We start from the raw sequence: 6,000 nt of genomic DNA, 5'->3' as shown, positions 1-6,000 counted from the left end.
CGTGTTACCCTGACTGTGGTGTAGGAGGCGTGTTACTCTGACTGTGGTGTAGGAGGCGTGTTACTCTGACTGTGGTGTAGGGGGCGTGTTACCCTGACTGTGGTGTAGGGGGCGTGTTACCCTGACTGTGGTGTAGGAGGCGTGTTACCCTGACTGTGGTGTAGGAGGCGTGTTACTCTGACTGTGGTGTAGGGGGCGTGTTACCCTGACTGTGGTGTAGGAGGCGTGTTACCCTGACTGTGGTGTAGGGGGCGTGTTACCCTGACTGTGGTGTAGGGGGCGTGTTACCCTGACTGTGGTGTAGGGGGCGTGTTACTCTGACTGTGGTGTAGGGGGCGTGTTACCCTGACTGTGGTGTAGGGGGCGTGTTACCCTGACTGTGGTGTAGGAGGCGTGTTACCCTGACCGTGGCGTAGGAGGCGTGTTACTCTGACTGTGGTGTAGGAGGCGTGTTACTCTGACTGTGGTGTAGGAGGCGTGTTACTCTGACCGTGGTGTAGGAGGCGTGTTACCCTGACCGTGGTGTAGGAGGCGTGTTACTCTGACTGTGGTGTAGGAGGCGTGTTACTCTGACTGTGGTGTAGGAGGCGTGTTACCCTGACTGTGGTGTAGGAGGCGTGTTACCCTGACCGTGGTGTAGGAGGCGTGTTACTCTGACTGTGGCATAGGAGGCGTGTTACTCTGACTGTGGCGTAGGAGGCGTGTTACCCTGACCGTGGTGTAGGAGGCGTGTTACTCTGACTGTGGCATAGGAGGCGTGTTACTCTGACTGTGGTGTAGGGGGCGTGTTACCCTGACTGTGGCGTAGGGGGCGTGTTACCCTGACTGTGGTGTAGGAGGCGTGTTACCCTGACTGTGGTGTAGGAGGCGTGTTACCCTGACTGTGGTGTAGGGGGCGTGTTACTCTGACTGTGGTGTAGGGGGCGTGTTACCCTGACTGTGGTATAGGGGGCGTGTTACCCTGACTGTGGTGTAGGAGGCGTGTTACCCTGACCGTGGTATAGGAGGCGTGTTACTCTGACTGTGGTGTAGGGGGCGTGTTACCCTGACTGTGGTGTAGGAGGCGTGTTACCCTGACTGTGGTGTAGGGGGCGTGTTACCCTGACTGTGGTGTAGGAGGCGTGTTACCCTGACTGTGGTATAGGGGGCGTGTTACCCTGACTGTGGTGTAGGGGGCGTGTTACTCTGACTGTGGTGTAGGGGGCGTGTTACCCTGACTGTGGTGTAGGAGGCGTGTTACTCTGACTGTGGTGTAGGGGGCGTGTTACCCTGACTGTGGTGTAGGAGGCGTGTTACCCTGACTGTGGTGTAGGGGGCGTGTTACCCTGACTGTGGTGTAGGAGGCGTGTTACTCTGACTGTGGTGTAGGGGGCGTGTTACCCTGACTGTGGCGTAGGGGGCGTGTTACCCTGACTGTGGTGTAGGGGGCGTGTTACCCTGACCGTGGTGTAGGGGGCGTGTTACTCTGACTGTGGCATAGGAGGCGTGTTACTCTGACTGTGGTGTAGGGGGCGTGTTACCCTGACTGTGGTGTAGGAGGCGTGTTACTCTGACTGTGGTGTAGGGGGCGTGTTACTCTGACTGTGGTGTAGGGGGCGTGTTACCCTGACTGTGGTGTAGGAGGCGTGTTACTCTGACTGTGGTGTAGGGGGCGTGTTACTCTGACTGTGGTGTAGGGGGCGTGTTACTCTGACTGTGGTGTAGGAGGCGTGTTACTCTGACTGTGGTGTAGGAGGCGTGTTACTCTGACTGTGGTGTAGGGGGCGTGTTACCCTGACTGTGGTGTAGGAGGCGTGTTACCCTGACTGTGGCGTAGGGGGCGTGTTACCCTGACTGTGGCATAGGGGGCGTGTTACTCTGACTGTGGTGTAGGGGGCGTGTTACCCTGACCGTGGCGTAGGGGGCGTGTTACCCTGACTGTGGTGTAGGGGGCGTGTTACCCTGACTGTGGCGTAGGGGGCGTGTTACCCTGACTGTGGTGTAGGGGGCGTGTTACCCTGACTGTGGTGTAGGGGGCGTGTTACCCTGACTGTGGTGTAGGAGGCGTGTTACCCTGACTGTGGTGTAGGAGGCGTGTTACCCTGACTGTGGCGTAGGGGGCGTGTTACCCTGACTGTGGTGTAGGGGGCGTGTTACCCTGACTGTGGTGTAGGGGGCGTGTTACCCTGACTGTGGTGTAGGGGGCGTGTTACCCTGACTGTGGTGTAGGGGGCGTGTTACCCTGACTGTGGCGTAGGAGGCGTGTTACCCTGACTGTGGTATAGGGGGCGTGTTACCCTGACTGTGGCGTAGGGGGCGTGTTACCCTGACTGTGGTGTAGGGGGCGTGTTACCCTGACTGTGGTATAGGGGGCGTGTTACCCTGACTGTGGCGTAGGAGGCGTGTTACCCTGACTGTGGTATAGGGGGCGTGTTACCCTGACTGTGGCGTAGGAGGCGTGTTACCCTGACTGTGGTATAGGGGGCGTGTTACCCTGACTGTGGCGTAGGGGGCGTGTTACCCTGACTGTGGTGTAGGGGGCGTGTTACCCTGACTGTGGTGTAGGGGGCGTGTTACCCTGACTGTGGTGTAGGAGGCGTGTTACTCTGACTGTGGTGTAGGGGGCGTGTTACCCTGACTGTGGTGTAGGAGGCGTGTTACCCTGACTGTGGTGTAGGGGGCGTGTTACCCTGACTGTGGTGTAGGGGGCGTGTTACTCTGACTGTGGTATAGGGGGCGTGTTACTCTGACTGTGGTGTAGGGGGCGTGTTACCCTGACTGTGGTGTAGGAGGCGTGTTACCCTGACTGTGGTGTAGGAGGCGTGTTACCCTGACTGTGGTGTAGGAGGCGTGTTACCCTGACTGTGGTGTAGGGGGCGTGTTACCCTGACTGTGGTGTAGGAGGCGTGTTACCCTGACTGTGGTGTAGGAGGCGTGTTACCCTGACTGTGGTGTAGGGGGCGTGTTACTCTGACTGTGGCGTAGGGGGCGTGTTACCCTGACTGTGGTGTAGGGGGCGTGTTACCCTGACTGTGGTGTAGGGGGCGTGTTACCCTGACTGTGGTGTAGGGGGCGTGTTACCCTGACTGTGGCATAGGAGGCGTGTTACCCTGACTGTGGTGTAGGGGGCGTGTTACCCTGACTGTGGTATAGGAGGCGTGTTACTCTGACTGTGGTGTAGGAGGCGTGTTACCCTGACTGTGGTGTAGGAGGCGTGTTACTCTGACTGTGGTATAGGGGGCGTGTTACCCTGACTGTGGTGTAGGGGGCGTGTTACTCTGACTGTGGTGTAGGAGGCGTGTTACCCTGACTGTGGTGTAGGAGGCGTGTTACCCTGACTGTGGCGTAGGGGGCGTGTTACTCTGACTGTGGTGTAGGAGGCGTGTTACCCTGACTGTGGTGTAGGAGGCGTGTTACCCTGACTGTGGCGTAGGGGGCGTGTTACCCTGACTGTGGTGTAGGGGGCGTGTTACTCTGACTGTGGTGTAGGAGGCGTGTTACCCTGACTGTGGCGTAGGGGGCGTGTTACTCTGACTGTGGTGTAGGAGGCGTGTTACCCTGACCGTGGTGTAGGGGGCGTGTTACCCTGACTGTGGTGTAGGGGGCGTGTTACTCTGACTGTGGTGTAGGAGGCGTGTTACCCTGACTGTGGTGTAGGGGGCGTGTTACCCTGACTGTGGTATAGGGGGCGTGTTACCCTGACTGTGGTATAGGGGGCGTGTTACCCTGACTGTGGTATAGGGGGCGTGTTACCCTGACTGTGGCGTAGGGGGCGTGTTACTCTGACTGTGGTGTAGGGGGCGTGTTACCCTGACTGTGGTGTAGGGGGCGTGTTACCCTGACTGTGGTGTAGGGGGCGTGTTACCCTGACTGTGGTGTAGGGGGCGTGTTACCCTGACTGTGGTGTAGGAGGCGTGTTACCCTGACTGTGGTGTAGGAGGCGTGTTACCCTGACTGTGGTGTAGGAGGCGTGTTACCCTGACTGTGGTGTAGGAGGCGTGTTACCCTGACTGTGGTGTAGGGGGCGTGTTACCCTGACTGTGGTGTAGGGGGCGTGTTACCCTGACTGTGGCATAGGAGGCGTGTTACCCTGACTGTGGTGTAGGAGGCGTGTTACCCTGACTGTGGTGTAGGGGGCGTGTTACCCTGACTGTGGTGTAGGGGGCGTGTTACCCTGACTGTGGCATAGGAGGCGTGTTACCCTGACTGTGGTGTAGGAGGCGTGTTACCCTGACTGTGGCGTAGGAGGCGTGTTACCCTGACTGTGGTGTAGGAGGCGTGTTACTCTGACTGTGGTGTAGGGGGCGTGTTACCCTGACTGTGGTGTAGGAGGCGTGTTACCCTGACTGTGGTGTAGGGGGCGTGTTACCCTGACTGTGGCGTAGGGGGCGTGTTACCCTGACTGTGGTGTAGGGGGCGTGTTACCCTGACTGTGGTGTAGGGGGCGTGTTACCCTGACTGTGGTGTAGGAGGCGTGTTACCCTGACTGTGGTATAGGAGGCGTGTTACCCTGACTGTGGCGTAGGAGGCGTGTTACCCTGACTGTGGTGTAGGGGGCGTGTTACCCTGACTGTGGTGTAGGAGGCGTGTTACCCTGACTGTGGTGTAGGGGGCGTGTTACCCTGACTGTGGCGTAGGGGGCGTGTTACCCTGACTGTGGTGTAGGGGGCGTGTTACCCTGACTGTGGTGTAGGAGGCGTGTTACCCTGACTGTGGCGTAGGGGGCGTGTTACCCTGACTGTGGTATAGGGGGCGTGTTACCCTGACTGTGGTATAGGGGGCGTGTTACCCTGACTGTGGTGTAGGGGGCGTGTTACCCTGACTGTGGTGTAGGAGGCGTGTTACCCTGACTGTGGTATAGGGGGCGTGTTACCCTGACTGTGGTGTAGGGGGCGTGTTACCCTGACTGTGGTATAGGAGGCGTGTTACCCTGACTGTGGTGTAGGAGGCGTGTTACCCTGACTGTGGTGTAGGGGGCGTGTTACCCTGACTGTGGTGTAGGGGGCGTGTTACCCTGACTGTGGTGTAGGGGGCGTGTTACCCTGACTGTGGTGTAGGGGGCGTGTTACCCTGACTGTGGCGTAGGAGGCGTGTTACCCTGACTGTGGTGTAGGGGGCGTGTTACCCTGACTGTGGTATAGGGGGCGTGTTACCCTGACTGTGGTATAGGGGGCGTGTTACCCTGACTGTGGTGTAGGGGGCGTGTTACCCTGACCGTGGCGTAGGGGGCGTGTTACCCTGACTGTGGTATAGGGGGCGTGTTACCCTGACTGTGGTATAGGGGGCGTGTTACCCTGACTGTGGTGTAGGGGGCGTGTTACCCTGACTGTGGTGTAGGAGGCGTGTTACCCTGACTGTGGTATAGGGGGCGTGTTACCCTGACTGTGGTGTAGGAGGCGTGTTACCCTGACTGTGGTGTAGGAGGCGTGTTACCCTGACTGTGGTATAGGGGGCGTGTTACCCTGACTGTGGTGTAGGAGGCGTGTTACCCTGACTGTGGTGTAGGAGGCGTGTTACCCTGACTGTGGCGTAGGGGGCGTGTTACCCTGACTGTGGTGTAGGGGGCGTGTTACTCTGACTGTGGTGTAGGGGGCGTGTTACCCTGACTGTGGTGTAGGGGGCGTGTTACCCTGACTGTGGTGTAGGGGGCGTGTTACCCTGACTGTGGTGTAGGGGGCGTGTTACCCTGACTGTGGTGTAGGAGGCGTGTTACTCTGACTGTGGTGTAGGGGGCGTGTTACCCTGACTGTGGTGTAGGAGGCGTGTTACCCTGACTGTGGTGTAGGGGGCGTGTTACCCTGACTGTGGCGTAGGGGGCGTGTTACCCTGACTGTGGTGTAGGGGGCGTGTTACCCTGACTGTGGTGTAGGGGGCGTGTTACCCTGACTGTGGTGTAGGAGGCGTGTTACCCTGACTGTGGTATAGGAGGCGTGTTACCCTGACTGTGGCGTAGGAGGCGTGTTACCCTGACTGTGGTGTAGGGGGCGTGTTACCCTGACTGTGGTGTAGGAGGCGTGTTAC

At 58.7% G+C, this 6,000-nt stretch overlaps 1 protein-coding gene across 1 annotated transcript in view; it reads right to left on the bottom strand.

The window, feature by feature from the left end:
• Window positions 1–6,000, bottom strand: part of LOC306982841 (CKLF-like MARVEL transmembrane domain-containing protein 7) — a 29,443-nt gene that overhangs the window by 5,920 nt on the left and 17,523 nt on the right. The window lies entirely within an intron of this gene.

The sequence above is a fragment of the Gobius niger genome (assembly GCF_951799975.1).
Source record: "Gobius niger genome assembly, contig: SCAFFOLD_71, whole genome shotgun sequence".
In the NCBI taxonomy this organism is placed as follows: domain Eukaryota; kingdom Metazoa; phylum Chordata; class Actinopteri; order Gobiiformes; family Gobiidae; genus Gobius; species Gobius niger.
This window is presented reverse-complemented; position numbering and strand designations above follow the sequence as displayed.